Source organism: Protopterus annectens, chromosome 11.part0, assembly GCF_019279795.1.
Source record: "Protopterus annectens isolate FY-2018-M chromosome 11.part0, PAN1.0, whole genome shotgun sequence".
NCBI classification, from domain to species: Eukaryota; Metazoa; Chordata; order Ceratodontiformes; family Protopteridae; genus Protopterus; species Protopterus annectens.
The window spans coordinates 371789468-371805575 of record NC_056745.1 but is presented as its reverse complement, the minus strand read 5'-3'; the positions used below and the strand labels follow the sequence as shown (position 1 = coordinate 371805575).

At 34.9% G+C, this 16108-nt stretch overlaps 1 protein-coding gene across 1 annotated transcript in view; it reads right to left on the bottom strand.

The window, feature by feature from the left end:
- Window positions 1-16108, bottom strand: part of KITLG (KIT ligand) — a 585654-nt gene that overhangs the window by 401275 nt on the left and 168271 nt on the right. The gene's annotated exons all lie outside the window — the stretch shown is intronic.

Sequence of the window (16108 nt, the reverse complement as noted above, 5' to 3'; positions counted from 1 at the left end):
AGTGTGTTTGGTAGTTTGGTGTCATTATATGTGGAGGGGATGTTATTTTCTTGTGATTTATAGTGTTAGATGTTATGAAATTAGATGTTATGTGTTTTAGATGTTTCAAAGTAGACCCATAAATATATATATGTATATATATATATATATATACATATACATATATATATATATATATATATATATATATATATATATATAGATAGATATAGATATAGATATACATATACATATATATTTGTAGTATCCTTACTGTTTCTTCTGCATACTTGATATGGTGAACACAGCTAGTATTCTTAAGGATACTGTTTTTTTAATAATTTGGACTATTTCTTTATACTTTATTTTAATTATTTATTAACAGCGTGAACAGGTAGACACAAAGGGTTACTTTACAGGAGACCCAGGAACATGTCAGTTTAAGTGCAAAATGTCATACAGCAGGTAAATGCAGACTCGGAGAATCAAAACCAGGAGTACAGAATGAAGCTCATTAGCAGCGTGCAGCCTTTGTGCTCTGCAATGACTGTGACTGTTTCAAAGTTTAGACCAGTGGTTTGGGAATATAAAGTATTAAAACTTTGTCAGTATTACTGGCAGAGAACATCCTGGAAATTATTGTTAAGACATTTTTATTACATGCACTGTGCAACATTTAAATAATAAATGCAGTAACAAGCTAGTTTTAAAAGCTAGGTTTTTACAACATAATTTTTTTTTTTGCTAGTATTAGTGTTTGTAATGTTAGCTAGTGAATAGTGAATGTGATGAGGTTAATTTAAAATGGGGGTAATTTTAATCACTTGTTCTGGAGAGCATTGTGGGGTCAGTAATCAAGGAGCCTGAATCTTCACTACTGACACTGTAGAGGGACATTCACTTGGAACTAAAGTAGACAGGCACACTATTTCCAATGCAGCTCTCTGCATTAAGCCAAAGCACAATTTCTCTTATGAGCACTCAGGGAGCACACTCAGTCTGGTGTCTGGGTCTGTCTCTCTGTTTATCTCTCTCTCCAGGTCCCCAGTAAGACTCCCCACTGGCACAGCTGTAAAGCTGAGTCCTCAGCAGAGTTTACAAACCAAGTCCTCTACCACTCTCTCTGTGAAATAAGGCTCTGTATACCTGCTCCAAACAGCTAACACACACACACACACACACACACACACACACACACACACACACACACACACACACACACACACACACACCTCCTGGGAAATGCTGGCACAGATTTACTAGTTATGGCCTCTTCTGTCCTGACTATAAGCTAGTTACTTCCAACAGATACTCCAAAGCCAGCTACTCTAAGGCTCTTACGAGAGTACCCAATTATACTGAACAAAATTAATATTAATTTAAATGGTAGTGTTTTGACCAATGTAGTGAGGCTTTCAGTGGTGACCACAGAGTCACCAAATAGAAATAAATACTCCCAAAGATTAAAATATTCTTTAAAAGACCAGCCACAATGAAATGTTTAAATATACTTAATATTAGATAATAAATGAACATGAAAATGCTAAATATCTATTTACAATAAACACCAGAGTTTCAATTACAGGAAATACTAAAATAACACAGATGAAGAGATTCACACAGATACAGAAAAACAGAACTTAACTAATCTCACTATATTTTCCTGACTGATTTAAAGAATTCCTATTCCGTTTTCTATATACTAGAACAAGGCAAGGTAAAGTGAGTGAGAGATCCTTCTTTGTCAGATTACAAAAACAGACTGCTCTGAAACTTCAGTCACATCTAGTATTAAAACATCATTTTTTGTCCTGGATTATAGAATGACATCACATACATCTGGTCATCTCTGACTTCTGGTTCCCATACCACCCCCTATCCTAGCAATTGACTCAGAATCTCGAACATACATGTCAATAATGCACACACATAGAGCATTGCTAAGATCTGTTGCAGCTTCTGGAAATCATAAAACAATAGAACACTTCCTCTCTTCCTACAGGAGCTAATAAGCCATTCTCTGGTTCTCTGGCACAGACATTTCATCTCTGGCTGCAATCAGAACTGTAAGATAAATCTTTATGGTCTAAATTAAATACTTTATCTTCATACTATTTTTTAGTGTTAGCTGGAGCTGAGCTTAACCTATTCTCTTCCAATATCCTCTGTTACAATATTAGTTTTAATAGTTATAATATACTCGGACGTACAAGTGTATTTCTTTTCCTGTCTAGCAGGACACACTGTTGGTATATTTTTAATACAAGCAGCTATACAAATGCATTTTTAACATAAATATCTGTACAAATCAGTTTGATATACAAATGACATATAATTTTTTACAAAATTCCAGTTAGCTATGCTGGCATATGTTGCACATCCTCTGTGCTATTTCTCCTGGCATAGCTGGCAAAACCCTCACATCGTCACAAGCCTTTTTATTTTTTTTTTTTATTTTACAGTATTACATATTATGCTGTCTTTTTTATTATTATTGTGGATGATTCCCTGAGTTTCACATCTTTTCTTCTAAATAACATTCAGTAACCCATACTTTCCCCATTTTAAACAGTGTATATCTCAGTGTAGAATTACAGTTCATACAAACTTCAAAAATACCTCGCATATTACATCATATCAGGATATAAAATTCTAGCTTAAAGGCTAAAGATATTTTCCAAAAGGTACATGACAAAAACATCTCTGACACTCATCTCCTTTCCATAATAAGCTACTTTATGCATATCTAGTCACTACAGCTTAATAAAGACTTAATTTTACTCCTCTCTGTCTTCTTGTTGGGAAGTAAATCACACAGTTTAGTACCCCATCACATTGCCTTCATCTCAGCTGTAGTCCTCATTTATTCTCCTTTGGTATCTGCTGTAATGCTTCTCTATAGTGTTCCCATGTGGGTCATGGGTAAAGCTTCATGGCTTTCCATTCATGGGAATTATGAACTTCTATGACTTTCCTGTCCATCTTGAGACTTATATGCTTGTATACCATATTTTTCATACCCTGGAGAAAAATAATGAGTTTTACAAATATTGTTGAAAGCCTTATCAGCTCTGCTGGGATTCTACTGCTCCTTGATGAAGTGTGTGTGTATGTAGGACAATGGTCAGACTCCAAGAAATATATATTAAATTGCAATACAGTGTCACTATACAAAAGTTGCCTGTGTGAGACTGAGCAACTCACTTATCCAGAGAGTGCTCCTGGGCTAAGGCTATAAAAGATCCATGGAGATCAGTAGGCTAACTGGCCGTCAAATACAAATAAAATAAATCACTGCCAGCATTCCCAGCTTTTATTCAACTTAAATCCTCTGAAAGGATTTACATGCTAATACAAATGGAGGTAGAATCTGCTAGGTTTGACTCTTAGTTCAATTTCTCCCCACAGTTATGGATTGTCTAATAAATCTTATTTATGCGGTGCACTTTCCTCCTCAGTGCATGTATTTATTTTGTTCTACCTCCTCTTCATTCCTTTAATGCCTTCAAATGTTTTGACATCTCCCATTCCCATCCATCATGAGTGCCTGTTGAAAGTCCTTGAACCTCAGCCATAATCTTTGTAACATGGAACTACAAGCATGCGTCTGTGTGCATACTAAGGCTCAGATTGCATTTCATTGTTAAATTCATTCCTCCCTGCTCTGAGGTACAGTGCTGTCAAAGTTATTGCATATAAATAGCAGGAATGCAAGGGTACATCAGCAGGTTGTGTGGTGTAGTGAAACAGTGAGTTTTGCATATCACTGTTCCTCTGTTTGAATTATGGTTAATTGTTCAAATTATTGAGGTATGCACTGTTAGTCTGCATACTTTCATAGGGAACTCGCCATTAACACTACTATATAAAATGTCAGTATTTTTATTCAGCTTCCTTCCAAACCTTCTTCTCAGGAATTCTCCTAACTGTTCTTAGGCTTTCCACCTGGATTAATATCCTCCATCCTCTTTTCCTGACTTCTAGTTTGTTCTCATTTCAAGAAAAGAAATATCTGTGCAAGAATTACATAATCCTTTTCTCTCAATATTGCTGCATTAAAAGCACTGCTTATGCCCCGTATTTATTTTATCAGATGTTACAGTTCTCAGCAAAAATGTTTGCATCTTCTAGCCTCAGATGAAATAGATTAGACAGATGCATTATCATTTATGTAAAACAAACTGATAAAAAATCTTGTTAAACCTCATTATAATAAATTAGTCTGAAAATTAAACATACCTAGATGAACACAACTGCTTTGACCTCTGCCACTGGCAGTACATTATCCAAATACTGGCAGTACCAGTTATTCAAGAAGCAGACAGGAGGAAGCCTGGTAAATTGATGAATTGCTGAAACAGCTCAAAACATGTTAGCACTAGCCATGAAGGCCAAAAATGTTGCTGTTTTAGAGCTGTAATGTGACCGAATATTTACTTTGTTAGCAGTACCAAACAACCACAAACTAGTGCTGTTCAGAGCAGTCTAGCTTAAGTCCAGGATGGTTCTAGTGTTTCAGCTATTTGAAATTTTAGTGCCCTGTATTTTGCAAGAGTCAACACATGTTATGAGCACTACAGAAATGTCTTATTACCAAGCTCTCTGAAGGTATTTAGAACACTTGTTGACAACCAGCACTTGGTCATTTATGCAAAACTGATACAAAGCAGTATAGAGATCTGTAAAATATAATAAATACTGCAGATTTGGGATATAATGTTAGACAATTAGTGATGTCAAAGTGATTCCCTTCATTACAACTATAACTTTATTGCTGTATTCTTGTGGTCTGAAAGTGTGAAAGGAAACACACAATAAATAAAGGTTCATTCATCAACGTTCCCAGAAATGACATATGGAGAAAATTAATGAAAAAAGTTAAAACAGTTATTAAATATAGACTGAAACAATACATTTAAGTAGCATGCATATTATATCAACAAACAAATGTCAACTCTTTACAAAGAAAAAAACAGAGCAGATTAATCAAATCAGGTATGCTTGATAAATTAATCCAAGTTTAAGTGTCAAAACAATGTAATCAATCAGGAACATACTTCTCAACCTTGTAGCATAAGAAAAAAAGCCTAAAATAATGGGGGTACAATGGTCCAAAAATAGGGATATATTTTAAATATTGCTCTTAGAAACTTACCAAGTTACTAGGATAAGATGATTTGAGTTATCATGCATTTTCTGAATGATGTGAAGTCTGAAACTCAAATATGTCATTATTTAGTGACTTCAGTCTGCAGTGATTTGCCAGGAAACCACAAATTTTATGAGGAACAGACAAAAAATATGAGGCAAAAATCTGGACATTCTGCAAAAAATATGAACAAGTGAGAGGAATGATCAGCAGATATGCCTTTACAGTAGTGACATTTTATTCCTCTGCTCACCATTCACTGAAATGATGTAGCTGTCATGCTGTCTACTTCTCTATAAGTGGAACCAAGGCTGGGTTCTCTTGCTATTTGCACTTGAGTGCCTTGCTTAGGATATGTCATTGGTTTCTACTTCTACACATCTGGATACCTTAGCTGTCCACAAGTTGTCATTGTGGGTTAGGGCTTGGTTACATAACAGGATAAAGTACAACACAAAAACACTGTATCACAGAAAAAAGCAGTAGGCACCCAAAACAGGCTGTCAATACAAATAAATGGAGAAACAGGCATCAAGTGTGATTAACAGTGCAGAGAAATGACATAGGTGAACCATAAGCAAGATAAAGGTGAAGACATATGTCATAAAAGGTTACATATTTGTAATAAGGTTTGCAAAGGCTTGATGTGAGCAGATACAGCAGTGTTTATCTTCAAACTCCCTCTTTTTGTACCTCAGTTTCTGAGAAATCACAGCTTTGATTAAATGCTTACAAAACAGTTATGGTTCATACAGTGACAGCTTCTTAGAAATGAAATTTCTTGAATTTTTTATCTTTTATCATGAATGCCAGGTGTGGAAACTCTTAACATCTTTATATCCAGTACAGTATGAACCTCATGCAGTCCATGGCAGTCAGTTTCACTTCTTCAAGATCTGTGACATTTGGAAACACAATACTAGATACCCACATATACAAGGTAAAATTTTCACATGATGCCTCAACTACTGATATCCATTTTTGTTGCAGATACTGCTGGAATAAATAGGGTCTTTTTGTTCTCTTATTGGCTCATGAAGGGAAAACGTTTTTTACCAGAGGATATTCCATATGGAATCTGTGCTTTTTTATGGATAGCATCGCATTTTGATAGCTTACACTTTTGTTCATATAACATTTTGCAATGGGTTTGATTCTGGTTTGGTGTGAGTACTCTGGGTTTTCACTACATTATCTGGCATCAAGAAAAGATATGCAAAAATAGCAAGCTATAAAAGACCACTGTGCCAAGTATACACACACACATACACACACACACACACACACACACACACACACACACACACACACACACACACACACACACACACACACACACTTGCACACTCTGTATAATTCCTGTCTGGGTAGATGTAGCAGCATCAGAAAAACAGCACTAAGTATGAATCCATGCTGCTGACAGTTGTGTAGTGGGTTGGGTGGATGTAAAGTCCACAGGACCGCAGGATAAATAACCCTTATCCTAATACATTACTTATTCTTTACATTTGTTCTCAAAACTTGAGTTAGTCCACAGATATTCCCCAGCACCTGTATATAGTACAACTCATAAGATAACACAAACTGACTCGAGATCTTTAATTGTGCCACATAAGATCACAGAGTCTGTCTCAGGAGTTATTACATTTACTACTATGGTCTGATGTATGTTTTCCGGTCTGGGAGAATCTGACCATTCTAAATTCCTACTGAATAAATGCAGAAGGAATTGTCATCATATCTCTAAAACAATGATGAAGTAAGCATCCCTTATTATATCATATACTTTCATTACTTCGGTTATGCGACTTCAAATTATTTGTCTTTAGAGGGCAAAGCTGTACACAACCCCCTTTGGAGCATTCGTACCCCTGCATTAAAGATGAATGACATCATCTTTGCACCTTTGTTTGGTACATCTCTACCAGTGCATTAGGTTCGAGCATCATAATCTCAGCAATAAGATTTGGCAGATTTGTAACCAGTAACAAGGAACTAGTGCTATTATGTCTGACTTATGTCTCACACAGCTTTAGATATGCATTAACTATAAGTACCGTCACCTCTGCCACAATGTATGGCACTGCCTACCATGAAGGATGAATAAGATAAATTATTTCTGCAAGCTCATATAGCAAACACCTACAAATATGTTAATGACAACCTTTCATGTGCACATTTAGCACATGCCTGCAAATGAATTAATGACAGGGTCCATCATCTTTCCACCCATGCCTGACATATTCTTACCAATTAAACATGATTGCCATCACCATAGACTGACATCTGGAAAATCCTAGTTATGCATTAAGGACAACAGTATTCATGTCTGCACCCTCATTTGACACGTCCACCCTGCACATTAAAAATGAAAATTGTCACCATCCACCCACAATTGGCATATCCAAGCATGCATTAAAGATGCACCACTTCTACCTTCAAATTTGGAAGATGACTGTACTTTGCACCACTTCTACCTTCAAATTTGGAACATGACTGTACTTGCATTGCAGATAAGTGCAGTATTCTCAGCATTCTCATTTGGTATACCTTCCAGTGCAGTGAGGACAACAACAATCCCAGATTAAGGGACTAGATTAGTTTGCTGCATATAAAACAAGGCTATGGGTTTGAATATTCTCTGTCTATCTCAATACATAATTAAAATGCTCCTCAGTGTACTTCTGAACACACGTATTTTCTACTTACACCAAACCCCAGCTAGCATTTTCTTTTGTAGGCATTTAACTATGTGATACCTGTTTATCAAACTGTACCACTGTCATTTCCTCCTTGTTGGTGAATGCTCTGTTATGTTCTGCTTAAAAACAGATCTATCATGATGTTTACAAAATGAGTACATAAAAAAACAGTAATGATCCTTTTAAGCATGTTTACTGACTTATGCTTCCATTTGTTGAACTGACACAGTAAGACAGGATGATCAATTATTTGCTATATCTATTGTTATATTAAACTTTTTGGTTTCTCTGTTAATGAAAACCTCAAATCTGATATACTAGTAGCCAAACACACACATCAAAAACTAGGTCAAATCATTCCTTTATGATTCAAGCAGAAAAAAAATAATCTGCAGACCTGACGATCTTCCTTTATGCCTCTTTCAATTGTACCAACCTGCACTCCAAGTAAATTTGAAAAATTCAAGAGACCTATAATAAAATTGCCAAATTTGCCACCAACTTACCATGTCAAACTCACCACTGCATAGCCATCAGACAATGAAATGGCTTGAATTTTCAACATCTTTAAACTCTACCAACTAAAACAATTCTACCTCTTCTCTTAAGATCTGCAGAAAAATTCCTGGCTACCATCGCAATAAAAAATAATTTATAAAGCAAAGACCTCCACTCATCTTCTGCATCCTAACTCTTGAACAAACTCATCCCAACACTCCATAAGTTCAAGAACATCTCTCAAAGTAAAGCTCTACTAAAATCACACCTCATGCACAACTGAAGATGCCAATGTACACTCCCCACGGTAAACCATAACTCCTATTTATTGTCTTCCTACACCTGTACGGGCTACTTTTTTCCTTTTCTCAACCTCTCGTCTCTGTGACCATGTCCCTAATGTACTTTCCCTTTCATTACTGCTTTATCACATCCAGCCATCTCCTCATATTTATATTACACTAAATAACTCATAATCCTCAAACAATGTAGCAAACCGACTTCCCAGTGCCATATCCCTTCCTTTTCTAGTACCATGTTTATATTTTTCTCCTTCCCACCCCATTTCTAGTACCTCTTCGACTGTTTTACCTTTTCCAGAGAAAACAATTTATAGACATGCGTTTGTTTTCAAATGTAAAATATTATCTTTAATTTTTCTGAATCGTGTAACTTTTTAGCTTATTATAATCACTTCATTATATGTGTGCTATACTATGTATTTACTCTTACTGTGCTTAAATGTACACATCTGTTTAAGAGTTTGAAACTTATGTTACGCGTGTCATTTATAATGTAAAACCTCTGTTTGGTGCTTTTCTCCCTGCGCCTCTGTTTTGTCTAGTCAGACTCCTCTAGTAAAAAAATGCAAATAAAATAAACTAATAAATATGTGATTTACTTACAGAATACAGAACTTGCAAAATAAAAAGCAGGTTTTTATTGTAGGAAACCATATCATAGTAACATATTTAATCAAAATAAGAGCTCAGTGAATGTTTTGCTACTGCAGAGACTTCTGCAAGATAACTAAGAAATGTAAACACTGCATGTGCATGACGCAAAGATGATGGATGTAGATTCACACAAAAAGCCATTTGTACCTTCAAGATACAAACATTTGAGTGTCAGGCCTCTACACATGAAATGTCTGTTTTGGCATAATACTAGACTACACTTTCCAGGTTCAAATCTGTTTGCAGCTCTCTTCTCCTGTAGTAGATACAGTGTAGATGAAAAAACTCTATGAATAGTACAAACCAGGAAACATTTTAGTTATCAAAGCCTGAACTTAGGCGTAATAAAACCTGTTATAACTTTGCCTAACATGTTGAAAACAGAATTTATGGTAGACAAGCAAACTACATCTGACTTGAATGAAAACTATGGCACCACTTGAGCTGATAAAGAAACGTAGTAAATTGCTAAATATCTTTAGTTCAAAGGAAATGTTATTATAAATCCTTGGATAAACTATACCAATGTTTCATAAATGTTGCTTCTGAACAAATGTGTTTATTTTGAATATGCGTAACATTTACACATCCATTCATGTGCTCTTTCCTTTTATAACTTTATTCAGTTAATATGTGACTTCCTTTTATTGTTTCCTGCTTTGTTAAACTTGACTTAAAGCTTGAGTAACCTACATAATCTCTTAGCAACTAGATATGCACATATCTTGCAAACATGGACAAACACGTGTATAAACGTAACAGAAGAACCATTTAAACAATGTGGCATGAAGGATGCTTTGCACTGCATTCAGATATCAAACCAGTAGATGTTAGAACAGACTTGAGAACATTTTTCATTTCTTTTCTCTTACTTGGAAAAAGATATGAAGAGGAATTGTCAGAACTATTATTATGTGATTGCTTTTCATTGTGTGGTTCTCTATAAATAATGCCAAAGGTGAACATTTTACTAGGAAATGTGTTATTGGTAAAAAAGGACATATGTCCCTTTACTCCACCACAATGTATAGATTGCAGAAAACTTGTCTTGTATGTGAATGAATGAGGCAATCTGTATTATATGCCTATGTATATATATATATATATATATATATATATATATATATATATATATATATATATATATATATATATAATAGAGAGTTTGTTGGATTGCGTTGTTAATTAGCATTTCAATATTATTATTTACCTACTCTCCTAGGCAAATGTATAATCATTTTCCATGAACATTCATTCATTTCTCCATTTAAATTAAATGTCCATCCATCCCTCCATCTATTGATATCAATCCATCCAACCATTGATTCATCTATCTCTTTTTAATGTTTGCTTTTTCACATTCATGGTTAAGTGTAAATTATATCTATTCTAGTAAATTAAAGGTGTCAGGCTGACAATATTTCAGAATGAAACCTCAACACACACACAGTAAACCCATTCCTGTAGGAAGTTTGGAACACCATATTTTTACTAAGCTATATATCTGTGGAATATCTGAAAACCACAAAGACACAAGAAGACATGCAAACTATACTTAGAAGGTACCCAAACCATAATCTGAACAAGAAACTCAAGCACAGTGAGACAGCAATGCCAAAACCTTTGTGCAATCCATCAAATTAAGTATGGTTAGTAGTAATCAGATGAGGCACAGAATACATTAGGAAACCAATCCTGGTATAGTGCAACAAAGACTTACTGTGGGACTGGACACATTAGTTATCATTTCTAAAACACAAGAAATGTATTTCAGGCTTGATGTCCTTCTGGTCCCTACTAGGATAATTAAGAAGAACAGATGAAAAGCAGGATGATAGTTTAAAACAAAGATTCTTTCAATTAAAACATTATACACAGTGTTGCCTGATCCTCAAGTAAACCAAAGTGCTACTTTAACAGACATAAGGTCATGTTCCTTGATAAAAAACTGATGGAAACCAAATTGTTAACATAACATTGAAGAAGTACTTAAGACTGCAATAAGCGATATACAAACAAACAAAAATAAATAAATACTTTAGTTTATAAACTTCTCAAATAAACCCAGGGACAGACTATATTTAAAATGTTTCTCAGGAAAAGCACTAGATGAATACAAAGAGATAGTAAAACTCCCTCACTTTTGAACTATCTCGTTTTTGCTCAGACATAGATTTTCCATCACCAAATTGCTCAACAATATGGCAAGATTTTCCTCCTCTCACCAAGCAGTCAAGAATCTGCAGTTTCAGTTGGAGATCCAATACTTTTCTCTCTGTCTTCTGGAATGTCATCGGTGTAGGAAAAATATTCTGAAAATATCATGAGTATTACTTTTAAGCTCTGAATTTTTTCAAATTGAATTTAAACAACTAAATGAAAAATTAACATTAATGATCTGTAAAACATTTTTATAGGATTGTTCACTCTGTGTATGGTGGTTACATAGCTACAAAACTCACAGAGAATCTAGACTTCTGATTGATGTCATGACTTGCATGTGGCCTAGTTTGACACTTGCTTGCAACGTTGTTGCAATGATATTTGTACTGCAGTGTTATAATGAAAAAAATTATACAATGTAACATTTGAACAATTTGACACAGTACTCACTGTGCAGATACATTTTAAGCTAAAGAGATGTTTATGTTACAAAAAGAATCAAGCGATCACTACTTTGTTACAAAGTAAATGTATGACAGTATTACAATGGAAAAGTAAAGAAAGGCTTGATACACTGTAGCATGATCATATACAATCATCTATATGATTTTTATTCATTTTTGGAATACCTGCTTGGTTCATTTGAAGGCCATTGGTTAACGGGAGCCAGAACTCGCCTAGTGGAAAACTGAAATAATCTTGAACCTCTTCACATAACAAACACATACGCACACACACACACACACACACACACACACACACACACACACACACACACACACACACACACACACACAAAATCACTCAAGCACTCAACTCATTCTCTACAGTATGAACACCTTTGCACCATATGGAAAACAAAGTCACTTATACCACATTTTTGGATCCTAGGATCATAGGAGATTGCTAGGCTATCAACCTGGAGGTCAGTTTAAACCTAGCCATTTCAACCCAATGTAATTCCATAGAGGTACAACTCAATACCCAAAATTGCATTTAGTGATGATGGCCCATGTCCAGGGGGGTTGTGGCTACTATCCACAGTAAGAATTTATGGTACTCCATCCACTCATCCAGGTTCCACTTAAACAGTGTCATAGAGGTGCTTTGTTTCACATGAATTGCTAGCTTGTTCCAAAAGATGCCTATATATCTATAAATGTATACAGCTAACTGAAATGCATTGCTGAACATTAAAACATGCAAATGATTTCTCATATCAAAAAACAAAAATGACCTTGTCATGAAAACATACATGTATTAATAAATAATGTGATAAAATACTTTATAGACATATATAACATACATGTATACATTTATAGATACATAGGCATTTTTATATATGATGTATATGCTTGCTATTTTATTTATATACCTAGATTTGTGTATTTAATATATAACACACAAAGAGTTAATATAATGCTTGCGTCATAACTGCTTAGATGTTATAAAGGGAGTGTCCATTACAAAGTGTGTCTTTTGGTTTGATGAAGCTGTTGTGAAAGCGCTTACCTGTGTACACTACTATTAAATTGGTTTTAACGTTAGTGACATTGTTTTGCATTGACTTTCTACAACCGATGCATGGTTGCCGCCACCAAAAGATTTTTGCTTGTATCATTTATTTTTTATTGTTGGTGGGAGGCATTTGCTCCTTTAAGTGTTCTACTTGATTTCATTTACAGAATGAGCCATCATCGTAACTCTATGCTCAAAAGGAGCTTCATCATAACATTAGAATTTTAGTCAGTTATATGGATAAAATTAAATTAAAAAAAAACTTATGGAAATTTAAGTTATTCTTATTCCTTGGAAAGTTTTTAAATAAGTTAACCCACACTGTGAGAAACATCTCTAAGTAAAAGACCTTTAAAATTTCTGGAAAAAAAACTTCTTTTAGATACATTAGAAGTGAAACTGTAATAGAACTTGGCAGCCAATAACGGAGCATTAAATACATGTACCTATCCCAATAACGGAGCATTAAATACATGTACCTATCCCAATAACGGAGCATTAAATACATGTACCTATCCCAATAACGGAGCATTAAATACATGTACCTATCCCAATAACGGAGCATTAAATACATGTACCTATCCCAATAACGGAGCATTAAATACATGTACCTATCCCAATAACGGAGCATTAAATACATGTACCTATCCCAATAACGGAGCATTAAATACATGTACCTATCCCAATAACGGAGCATTAAATACATGTACCTATCCCAATAACGGAGCATTAAATACATGTACCTATCCCAATAACGGAGCATTAAATACATGTACCTATCCCAATAACGGAGCATTAAATACATGTACCTATCCCAATAACGGAGCATTAAATACATGTACCTATCCCAATAACGGAGCATTAAATACATGTACCTATCCCAATAACGGAGCATTAAATACATGTACCTATCCCAATAACGGAGCATTAAATACATGTACCTATCCCAATAACGGAGCATTAAATACATGTACCTATCCCAATAACGGAGCATTAAATACATGTACCTATCCCAATAACGGAGCATTAAATACATGTACCTATCCCAATAACGGAGCATTAAATACATGTACCTATCCCAATAACGGAGCATTAAATACATGTACCTATCCCAATAACGGAGCATTAAATACATGTACCTATCCCAATAACGGAGCATTAAATACATGTACCTATCCCAATAACGGAGCATTAAATACATGTACCTATCCCAATAACGGAGCATTAAATACATGTACCTATCCCAATAACGGAGCATTAAATACATGTACCTATCCCAATAACGGAGCATTAAATACATGTACCTATCCCAATAACGGAGCATTAAATACATGTACCTATCCCAATAACGGAGCATTAAATACATGTACCTATCCCAATAACGGAGCATTAAATACATGTACCTATCCCAATAACGGAGCATTAAATACATGTACCTATCCCAATAACGGAGCATTAAATACATGTACCTATCCCAATAACGGAGCATTAAATACATGTACCTATCCCAATAACGGAGCATTAAATACATGTACCTATCCCAATAACGGAGCATTAAATACATGTACCTATCCCAATAACGGAGCATTAAATACATGTACCTATCCCAATAACGGAGCATTAAATACATGTACCTATCCCAATAACGGAGCATTAAATACATGTACCTATCCCAATAACGGAGCATTAAATACATGTACCTATCCCAATAACGGAGCATTAAATACATGTACCTATCCCAATAACGGAGCATTAAATACATGTACCTATCCCAATAACGGAGCATTAAATACATGTACCTATCCCAATAACGGAGCATTAAATACATGTACCTATCCCAATAACGGAGCATTAAATACATGTACCTATCCCAATAACGGAGCATTAAATACATGTACCTATCCCAATAACGGAGCATTAAATACATGTACCTATCCCAATAACGGAGCATTAAATACATGTACCTATCCCAATAACGGAGCATTAAATACATGTACCTATCCCAATAACGGAGCATTAAATACATGTACCTATCCCAATAACGGAGCATTAAATACATGTACCTATCCCAATAACGGAGCATTAAATACATGTACCTATCCCAATAACGGAGCATTAAATACATGTACCTATCCCAATAACGGAGCATTAAATACATGTACCTATCCCAATAACGGAGCATTAAATACATGTACCTATCCCAATAACGGAGCATTAAATACATGTACCTATCCCAATAACGGAGCATTAAATACATGTACCTATCCCAATAACGGAGCATTAAATACATGTACCTATCCCAATAACGGAGCATTAAATACATGTACCTATCTAGGCTTTCATCTCTGTGATCAGTCCCTGTAGTATACATCTTTGTTTTTTCATTTCCGATGTCCTGATCAATGTTCTTATTTTTGTCATCCTTACAATTACTTAACTCTAAATTATTAGCCAATGCATGTTTGTTTTAGTCTCTACTGTGCATAGCTTTAGCTATGCAGTAAATTAACTGGCTTGAATGCTAACTCCATTTTATGATTACTAGATAATCTGCAACATGCTGGATAATGTTTTTTGCACCACTACTGTTACATATAATTTCCTGCATATTATGGCTTTATCTGCAAATATTTTTGATGTTCACGATGCACGTTAATAGTTTCTTCTCCCTGGAACTCCACTGAAAATGTAACATCCTAGTTAGACATTTCTCCTCAGCAAACATGATAAATAAAATAAATATATAAATTAAAATCTGACAATACACGCAGACTGATTCACTACCCACTGGGCCAGATTCCAAAATAGTTGCTCTCAGTATGTTTGTCCTGATTCTAAAATAATTGATCTTAAGTATAAATTATTTCAGTTTAAGGCCTATCTATAAATAGTTTCTGACATGCTTTCAGCCTGCTCTCAGTGTAAGTCATCCCTTGCACTCAGAGCAAGTCATTTGGACTCAGGCCCATTGAATAAAATGTATATCTTATATTATCAAGAGCATTTTTGTTTACCCCAGCCACACTTATATTCTATTCCCCTTCCATCCTTGAATTTTGTAACTATTTTTATTCTGCTATTCTTTCAGGAAGGAGATTCCAGACATTTACATCTATTTTTGCCAAATAGCCTTCCATTCTTTG